Here is a 10,485-nt window from a genome sequence, read left to right on the forward strand (position 1 = left end):
AATTCAAGAATCTGTTAAAGCAGGTTGAAGTGGGAGCTGCATATATTTGCAGCGCTCAGTTCAGCTTGTGTGGAGGAGAGTAGGGGCCAGAGGGATGTCCTCCATTGAGAGGAGAAGAATATGTAAGCCCCCTCCTGTCCCTGTATGGCTGTAGATAACCCCAGGGGCAGGGGTAATATTAACTTTTGTTCATGTTATCACTCCCTTTTGTTAGTAAGAGAGCAAACTTGCTCTCTGATTATCATATATGTGGGGTGTATTTTTCATAAAAGGAGTGAGAAGATGAGCGGTAACTCATCTAATCCCACCTCTGCTACTAATAAGGCCATTTATCAACTCCATAACCTGGACTTTACCAGTGTCTGGCTGGTGTCAAATAAGTCAAACCAAGCGCTTGCACCACACAAAAACATCAATAAAATTTGTACATTTTACACTGTCCCTATCTTGTCTATACCTGATCTTTAGCGTAAAATCTGCTGACTGCTTTTCTAGTGATAATGTTACAAACTGCAGTAATAGCGATAACGATTATTACTAAAAAAGCATGTCTACAACATTTCTGATGGATGGAAAAGATTTCCTTCAGTCAGAAAAAATATTTATGTATTTTTTGAAACATTACACTTTGTCACAAAATTGCCTGATGGTGTCTGTGCGTATAAAATGCTGGGTGGCATTCTTGACAATGTGCCAGGTGTCTACTTTCATAAAATATAAAAGTATATGGTGGTCTAATATGATTTCTTATTTTGTCATTTAGGTTTCATTTGTTCATGTTAAAAGTGTCAAAATTGTTCTAGCTACAAGAGGTGCAAAAGTTTTGAAAAACCGCTGACAGCGAAAGGCTTAAATAAAATACAATGCTTACATTTTAATAAACATCCAATATATTATACTATTTCTCCCCTCTCAACAAGTAAAAACAAACAAACAAAAAAAAAATAGTTCTCCTTTCCTTTCATCTCACCCCAAATAAGATAGGCTTAGATACACCAGAGCACCAGGGAATCCTCTGTTGGTCCCAGGTTCTGACACAATAATGAACCCTAAAAGTCCAGCAGAAGACAACTTCATTTGAAGATTACTTTACAGTCAATTACTTGCCACTAGGTCCTATTTCTTATGGGATGATCACAAATAACCTATTATACCTTATTGACGATATGTCCTGCGTGTGTAATGATAATGTTTACAATGCGATTAAAAGTGGACATGCATATGTTCTGTATAGATGGAGGATGGCCCTCTAGTGTGCCCAATGTACCTCATTTTGACACTGTCCATGTCGGTCAGTTGTAGTGGCTTAAAATGTAAATTTTAGCACAATTTATCATCCCAGTGGATCAATGTTTATATTCAAGCTTATAAAGTGGTGATGGGTTGATCCCTACCAGGGGTCTTTATAATCCTCCACTGCTTCTGTGTGATACTCGTAGCCAAGTGTTTGCTACATCCATGCTCACCACATGCTCTTCCTAAATCAATCCACTGCAAGGAGTATAATTCCTGGGCTATCTTTTACTATGCATGGCCTATCTTTCAACGTAGTTGTAATGATGGGGGTATGGAAACGGACAAGTGAGCCCTAATCTACCCGCCACTCTGTCCCTGCGTACTTGCAACGACCCGCCCTAGGCGACGGGGTACAACTGGGCGGCGGTCCCTACGCTCAGTAAGTGCACGAGACAAACAGACATGGGTACACAAAGCTAAGGGAAAAGGGGCAGTTGCCCACAGCAACACCGTGAGCAACAAGAGTGGTGAACGAGCCGAGTCAAACCGGGAGAGAACGAGGTACCAAACGCAGAGCAGGAGAGTAGTCAGTAAGCCAGGGTCAGTATGGAGCAGGATCAAATAGTAGAAGCTGTAGCTGGGCCAGGAAACCACACGAGAAGAATCACAAGCAAAGGAGGAACAGGAAAGGCAGGTATAAATAGACAGAGGGCGGGAGCTAGCTCCGTCTGGCCAGGCTGCGATAGGCTCTCCCACTCCTAAGCCTGCCCTCCTGAGTGGTGGAAGATGGAGTCAGTCTCAGAGACATAGACTCAGGTGCAGACTGATTACCTATGGGCGTATACACAGAAGTTGTGCCTGGCAGATCCTTTACAGTACCCCCCCTTTTATGAGGGGCCACCGGACCCTTTCTAAGTGGACCTGGTTTATTGGGGAAACGAAGGTGGAACTCCTGACCAATACCCCAGCGTGAACATCCCGGGCGGGTACCCAAGTCCTCTCCTCAGGCCCGTATCCTCTCCAATGGACCAGGTACTGGAGGGAGCCTTGGACCATCTTGCTGTCCACAATCTTGGCCACCTCGAATTCCACCCCCTCAGGGGTGAGAACGGGAACAGGAGGTTTCCTCGAGGGAGCCAAGGACGGGGAGCAGCGTTTAAGGAGGGAGGCATGAAACACGTCGTGTATCCGAAACGATGGGGACAACTCCATTCGGAAGGAGACAGGATTGCGGACTTCAATGACCTTATACGGCCCAATAAACCGGGGAGCAAACTTCTTGGACGGGACCTTAAAGCGCAAGTTCCTAGACGATAACCACACCAGATCCCCGACCATAAACAAGGGGTTAGCAGAACGTCTTCTATCAGCCTGAGTTTTTTGTACGCTCTGGGACGCCTCTAGGTTCTTCTGAACCTGGGCCCAGACTGTGCACAGTTCCCGATGAACGACCTCTACCTCGGGATTGTTGGAACTACCAGGTGAAGCGGAGGAGAACCGTGGATTAAACCCAAAATTACAGAAAAAGGGGGAGACCCCTGACGAATTACTGACCCGGTTATTAAGGGAAAATTCGGCGAGGGGAATGAATGAGACCCAATCATATTGACAGTCAGAGATAAAACACCTTAAATATTGTTCTAGAGACTGATTAGTCCTCTCCGTTTGGCCATTACTTTCAGGATGGAAGGCAGAGGAGAAGGACAGATCAATCTCCAACTTTTTACAGAAGGCTCTCCAAAACAATGAAACAAATTGTACCCCTCTGTCCGAAACAATATTGACAGGGACCCCATGGAGACGCAGGATGTGTTTGACGAACAAGGTAGCTAACGTCTTGGCATTGGGTAGTTTCTTGTGGGGCACAAAGTGGCACATCTTACTGAAGCGGTCTACTACAACCCACACCACCGACTTGCCTTGAGATGGAGGCAAATCGGTGATAAAATCCATGGAGATATGGGTCCAAGGTCTCTGGGGAATGGGCAAAGAACGTAGTAAGCCCGCTGGTCGGGACCTGGGAATCTTGGACCTAGCACAAACCTCCCAAGCGGCGACGTAGGCCTTAACGTCTTTATGCAACCCAGGCCACAAATAGTCTCTGGCAATGAGGTGTTTGGTACCCAGGACGCCTGGATGACCAGATAGTGTGGAGTCATGACTTTCCCTAAGTACCCTTAGCCGGAATTGCAGGGGAACAAACAGCTTGTCCTCAGGAAGGTTCCCGGGAGCTGAACCTTGATCGGCCGCAATTTCCGAGACTAAATCAGAATCAATAGAAGAAATGATTATACCAGGAGGCAAAATACAAGCAGGATCTTCCTCCGAAGGAGGGCTGGCCATGAAGCTACGCGACAGTGCATCGGCCTTAATATTTTTAGACCCAGCCCTATAGGTAACCAAAAAGTTGAATCTGGTAAAAAATAGCGCCCATCGAGCTTGTCTCGGGTTTAGCCTCCGGGCAGATTCTAGGAAAACCAGATTCTTGTGGTCGGTAAGGACCGTTACCTGGTGCCTAGCCCCCTCCAGGAAGTGGCGCCACTCTTCAAATGCCCATTTAATGGCTAAGAGTTCGCGGTTGCCAATATCATAGCTACTCTCAGTGGGCGAAAACCTCCTGGAGAAGTAGGCACAGGGGCGGAGATGGGTGAGGGACCTTGTACCCTGGGACAAGACAGCCCCCACTCCCACCTCGGATGCGTCAACTTCCACGATAAATGGCTCCATTTGGTTGAGCTGAACCAGTACCGGGGCCGAGATAAAACACTTCTTAAGGACCTCAAAAGCCTGGACAGCCTCAGGAGGCCAGTGGAGGAGATCAGCACCTTTGCGGGTGAGGTCCGTAAGAGGCTTAGCGATGACCGAGAAGTTAGCAATAAATCTCCTGTAATAATTAGCGAACCCCAAGAAACACTGTAACGCCTTCAGGGAGGCAGGTTGGACCCATTCCGCCACAGCCTGGACCTTGGCAGGGTCCATGCGGAATTCATGAGGAGTGAGGATTTGACCCAAAAATGGTATCTCCTGTACCCCAAACACACATTTTTCGGTTTTAGCAAACAGTTTATTTTCCCGAAGGACCTGGAGCACCTTCCTGACATGCTCTATGTGGGAGGACCAGTCCTTGGAAAACACCAGTATGTCATCAAGGTACACTACAAGAAATACCCCCAGGTAATCTCTTAAAATCTCATTTATGAAATTCTGGAAGACCGCAGGAGCATTACACAACCCAAAGGGCATGACGAGGTATTCGAAGTGACCTTCGGGCGTGTTAAACGCAGTCTTCCACTCATCCCCCTCTTTGATGCGGATAAGGTTATACGCCCCCCGTAGATCAAACTTAGAGAACCATTGGGCCCCCTGAACCTGATTAAAGAGATCAGGAATCAAAGGAAGGGGATACTGGTTCCTTACAGTGACCTTATTCAAGTTACGGTAGTCAATGCATGGCCTAAGACCACCATCCTTCTTCCCTACGAAGAAGAAGCCAGCACCCACCGGAGAAGTAGAGGGGCGAATGTAACCCTTGGCCAGGTATTCCTGGATATACTCTCTCATGGCTTCACGTTCGGGACAAGAAAGATTAAATATCCTACCCTTATGGAGCTTAGCTCCTGGTACCAATTCGATAGCGCAATCGTATTCTCTATGAGGAGGTAACACTTCGGAGGCCTCCTTAGAGAAAACATCAGCGAAGTCCTGAACAAACTCAGGTAGTGTGTTCACCTCCTCAGGGGGAGAAATAGAATTAACAGAAAAACATGACGTCAAGCATTCATTACCCCATTTGGTAAGCTCCCCAGTATTCCAGTCAAACGTGGGATTATGCAACTGCAACCAGGGAAGGCCTAAAACCAAATCGGACGATAATCCCTGCATCAACAGTACAGAGCACTGCTCCAAATTCATGGAGCCAACAAGGAGTTCAAAAACAGGGGTATGCTGTGTAAAATAACCATTAGCAAGAGGAGTGGAGTCGATACCCACTACCGGGACAGGTTTAGGCAAATCAATCAAAGGCATGGCTAGAGACATAGCAAATTCCACAGACATGATATTAGCAGAAGACCCTGAATCCACGAAGGCACTGCCGGTAGCAGACCTACCACCAAAAGAGACCTGAAAGGGAAGCATGATTTTATTACGTTTCATATTTACGGGAAATACCTGTGCGCCCAAGTGACCTCCCCGATGATCACTTAGGCGCGGAAGTTTTCCGGCTGCTTATTCTTACGCAGGTGTTCACTTGATGTTTGTCATCCCCACAATAGAAGCAGAGACCATTCGTCCTGCGGAACTCTCTACGTTATCGGGGGGACACGGAGGCCCCGAGTTGCATAGGTACCTCCGAGTCTTCCGTGGAAGAGCGAAGCAACGGGACCTCGGGAGGCATCATGGGGGAGTCAGAGGGGAAAACACAAAACCGTTCAAGTTGTCGTTCCCTGAGACGTCGGTCAAGTCGTACCGCTAAAGCCATAACCTGGTCTAATTAGTCAGAACAGGGATAGCTAACTAGCAGGTCTTTCGGGGCGTTCGACAGACCCAACCTAAACTGGCACCTTAAGGCAGGGTCATTCCACCGAGAAGCTACGCACCACTTCCTAAAGTCAGAGCAATACTCCTCCACAGGTCTCTTACCCTGACGTAAGGTCACCAGCTGACTCTCGGCAAAGGCAGTCCTATCAGTCTCGTCATAAATGAGTCCGAGAGCAGAAAAGAAACGGTCAACGGAGGAAAGTTCAGGGGCGTCAGGAGCCAGGGAGAAGGCCCATTCTTGGGGTCCTTTCTTGAGCCGGGACATAATTATACCCACCCGCTGGCTCTCAGAACCTGAGGAGTGGGGCTTTAAGCGAAAGTAGAGCTTACAACTCTCGCGAAAGGAGAGAAAAGTCCTCCGGTCCCCTGAGAACCGGTCAGGCAACTTGAGGTGGGGTTCAAGAGGTGAGGTGAGGGGTACTACCATGGCAGCGTCAGGCTGGTTGACCCTCTGAGCCAGGGCCTGGACCTATAGGGAGAGACCCTGCATTTGCTGGGTCAGGGTCTCAAGGGGGTCCATAGTAGTGGCAGGGACCAGGGTAGACTAGGTATATGGGCTTGTGATTATGTAATGATGGGGGTAGGGAAACGGACAAGTGAGCCCTAATCTACCCGCCACTCTGTCCCTGCCTACTTGCAACGACCCGCCCTAGGCGACGGGGTACAACTGGGCGGCGGTCCCTACGCTCAGTAAGTGCACGAGACAAACAGACAAGGGTACACAAAGCTAAGGGAAAAGGGGCAGTTGCCCACGGCAACACCGTGAGCAACAAGAGTGGTGAACGAGCCGAGTCAAACCAGGAGAGAACGAGGTACCAAACGCAGAGCAGGAGAGTAGTCAGTAAGCCAGGGTCAGTATGGAGCAGGATCAAATAGTAGAAGCTGTAGCTGGGCCAGGAAACCACACGAGAAGAATCACAAGCAAAGGAGGAACAGGAAAGGCAGGTATAAATAGACAGAGGGCGGGAGCTAGCTCCGTCTGGCCAGGCTGCGATAGGCTCTCCCACTCCTAAGCCTGCCATCCTGAGTGGTGGAAGATGGAGTCAGTCTCAGAGACATAGACTCAGGTGCAGACTGATTACCTATGGGCGTATACACAGAAGTTGTGCCTGGCAGATCCTTTACAGTAGTTTATTATGTGGCTCAGAGTCAGCCGCAGCCCAACCTTCCAGGTCACTCGTGCTGCTCCACAGTGCCAACTTGTCCCTTCCCCACATATATGTCCTCTGTAATCTCTTGACTGCTTCACGCAACTCAATCACCCAATCACGAGAATCTGTCTAACACTCTCCACCACATCTCCAGCTCGGGGACGACAGTGTCCACTACACTTTGGGCTGCAGCACAGGATATGATTCGGAGATTCAGCTCAGCGATGTCCTGCTGCAAGGAGACACAGATGCAGGGGAGCTGCAGAGCGCCAGCATACGGTATATAGCGGAGATAGCATATCTATAAGACTGCAAACCCTATAGCTACGCTACCAGATAGGATTAGATACAGGGGCTCAGTATACAGTATCCAATAGCGGATCACCATTGAGGTAGATCGAGCGGCTGTCCGAGACTCCCAGGGGGCCCATGGAATCCGGTGGCTTTGTCCCGGTACCCATGAACCGGTTGTTAAAATTACAGCTGCTTTGGAGAATCTGAGAGAAGTGAGACCCAGAACTGGTCCCATCTGCTCAATATTAGTCTAGCGCTGCCTGGCAAGGTACGGGAACCGGTATTTGGCGCAACTATGCATGTCTGTGTCGTTCCACTGGATGAGGCCTCTGACCATGCCTGCCTCCCTGGAGGATGGCGCTGGAATGGGGACAGCTGAGCATGTAATGTTTTTTTTCAGTGGGTAGTGTTTAGGGCCCTATCTACAGAGTGCTCTATGGGGGCAATATCTACAGGGGACACTATCTACAGGAGACTCTATAGAGGCAATATCTACAGGGGGCACTATCTACAGGGGGCTCTATGGGGCACTATCTACAGGGTGCACTATCTAAAAGAGACTCTATAGGGGGCATTATCTACATGGGGCACTATCTACAGGAGACTATACTGGGCACTATCAACAGGGGACTCTATGGGGACACTATCTACAGGGGGCACTATCTACAGGCGACACTATACTGGGCACTATCTACAGGGGACTATATGGGGGGCGCTATATACAGGGGGCTCTATGCAGGCACTATCTTTACAGTGTTTGACACAATTGTATTCAGGGGCACAGTGTATGGTACTATTATATTCAGGGTCGCAGTGAATGGTACTATTAAATTCAGGGGCAGTGTGTATGGTAATATTAAATTCAGGGGTGCGGTGTGTGGCAGCATGAGAATTTTATCTTACTTTATACACTCCTCAACATTGAAATTGCAACACCAAGAAGGGCAAGCCATAAGGTTATGCAAATCGAGGAAATAGCAGGTGTCGCTGCAAAGATCTGCAAATGACCAAATTTTCTAGCACATAGCTCCAATCTGTGGCATGTGGGAGGGGCATAAAAGCCAGATTGAAAGCAAAGTTTTTAAGCCACATGAAACCTCAAAAATCAGGTCAAGTGGTGTGGGATGATTGTGCGACGCCTCCAGTTTGTCGACGTGCCAGTTATCGCCACCTGTCGCAAACTGAGAGGGACAGAATCTTTGAACTGAGAGACCTTGGCTTATCACTACGGCAGTTCGCTACGCGCCTAGGCCGAGATGTCAGCACTGTTCAACATTGCGTGTCCCGGAGGTTGGGAGAACAACAACGAGCGGGTATGACAGGATCATCTGAATGTAAGAAAGGCGCATAGTGATCCATTCTGTACTGCAAGTGAAATTGGACAACACATTCCAAGCCTAGGGTGGCAACCAGTGTCAAAATAAACCATCAGAAGGAGCTTGCATGACATTGGGCTACAAGCCAGGCGTCCAGCTACAGGTTTTCCATTGTCCACACTCCACCGCTCTCAAAGGCTATCATGGTGCACAGCAAGACAAGATGTCAATGGAGGCTGGATTTCCTCTTTAGGGATGAGTCCTGCTTTTGTCTCGGACACATTTAAAGTCAGAGGTTTGTCTGGAGACCACGTGGGCAACGGCATGAAGAGGCCTTCACAAGGGAACATCACACCAGTCCTACTCCCAGGATTATGGTGTGGGGTGGCATAATGTACGGTAGCCGGACCCCTGTAGTCTTCATTTCAAGTACACTAACAGCTTGGCGCTACATTGATTTAGTCGTGGAACCATTGGTACGGCCATTTCTCCAAACTGTCCCAGAAGCCGTCTTTCAACAGGATAATTCCAGGCCACATGTTGCTCATGCTACTGCGTGGCCTATACGTGCTACCATGGCTTGCAGAGTCTCTGGACTTGTCTCCCATCGAGCACATCTGGGATGTCATTGGTCAGCAATTGCAAAAGGAGTTGCCAGCAACCAATCTTGATGATTTGCGTATGGAATTACATTCCTCAGACAACCATTAATATTCTCATTGATAGCATGCCTAGGCATGTAAGTGCATGTATTTTTGCGTGTGGCGCTCATACTCGATACTGAATAAATCAAGATGTTTCTAATATTTTGTTTCCATTTTTTTATCATTTGCATAGCATTAACATGTCTATTGATCCTGAGATTTCCACAATTCCAAAAGTTTTCATTCTTGGTGTTGCAATTTCAATGTTGAAGAGTGCAGGTGTGGGAATGTTGGAAAAGTGAGGAGCAGAAGACATCTGTGGACCAAATTCTGCATAAATGAATTGTGGCCGGGAGAAGTCGTCATGAGGTCTGGACCGGATGTAGAAGAAAAGAGAAAAAGAACCCCTCCCATCAGAGAAGACGTTACCTATGAGTCACTGGATTTATAGAGGAGCTGTCACTTCTCCTGACATGTCTGTTGTAGGAAATCCTTGTATTCCACAAAAAGTCTTTGTGTATTCCAGGAATGATAGACAAATGGGTGCTACCTTCCCCTTGTCAAGAGGATGTGTCCCTACACAGTGTGATGGTTGGAGACTGTCAGTATGTAGGGACACAGTCCTTTGACAAGGGGAATCGTAACTCCTATTTGTTGCACAGAAAGGTGTTGTTAATTATAGACACGGCGTGGCAAGATGGCAGTGAAGAAGGGGGGCTAATGTTTGGGGAACAGGACCTATTGTCTAACTAATCCGCCACTGACGGTATCACACATGATAGAATTAGATACAGAACCTCAGCAGACAGTACCACACATGATAGGATTATCATGATAGCATGATCATGATAGGATTATCACAAAATCCGTTGCGGAAAATCTGCAGTATTTACGCTACGTGTGAACCCAGGGTTCATTCAGACGTTGCGGTTGAAGTGCAGTTAACACGACATAGAAAAAACACGTACGAAAATCACATGTATTTTTACCGCTATTTGGGAAGTTTTTCAATGCAGTTACGGTAACACGCAAGCGTATCGATAAACCCACCAAATCGCAGGAAAATGAATGCAATCTTTCTATATGTTTTTAACTGTACCTTACCGCAACGTCTGAATTAACCCTTAGATGAGTCTTTTTGGCACATCTGTGATAAAATACACCCTAAGGCCAGAGCTCCGCGGTGACATTTCGCTTCAAGTAGAGGGAGGGTATTCAATTTGCTTTGGTGTATGTTCGCATGAGCCTTTTTTGACTGCGAGGTCAAAACTGTATCAAACAGGTAAAGCACATGGTGTTATTGTG

At 47.7% G+C, this 10,485-nt stretch overlaps 1 long non-coding RNA gene across 1 annotated transcript in view; it reads right to left on the reverse strand.

Annotated features, from left to right (window-relative positions):
* Positions 1-10,485, reverse strand: part of LOC142743558 (uncharacterized) — a 55,649-nt gene that overhangs the window by 26,131 nt on the left and 19,033 nt on the right. The window lies entirely within an intron of this gene.

The sequence above is a fragment of the Rhinoderma darwinii genome, chromosome 2 (genome assembly GCF_050947455.1).
Source record: "Rhinoderma darwinii isolate aRhiDar2 chromosome 2, aRhiDar2.hap1, whole genome shotgun sequence".
NCBI lineage: Eukaryota > Metazoa > Chordata > Amphibia > Anura > Rhinodermatidae > Rhinoderma > Rhinoderma darwinii.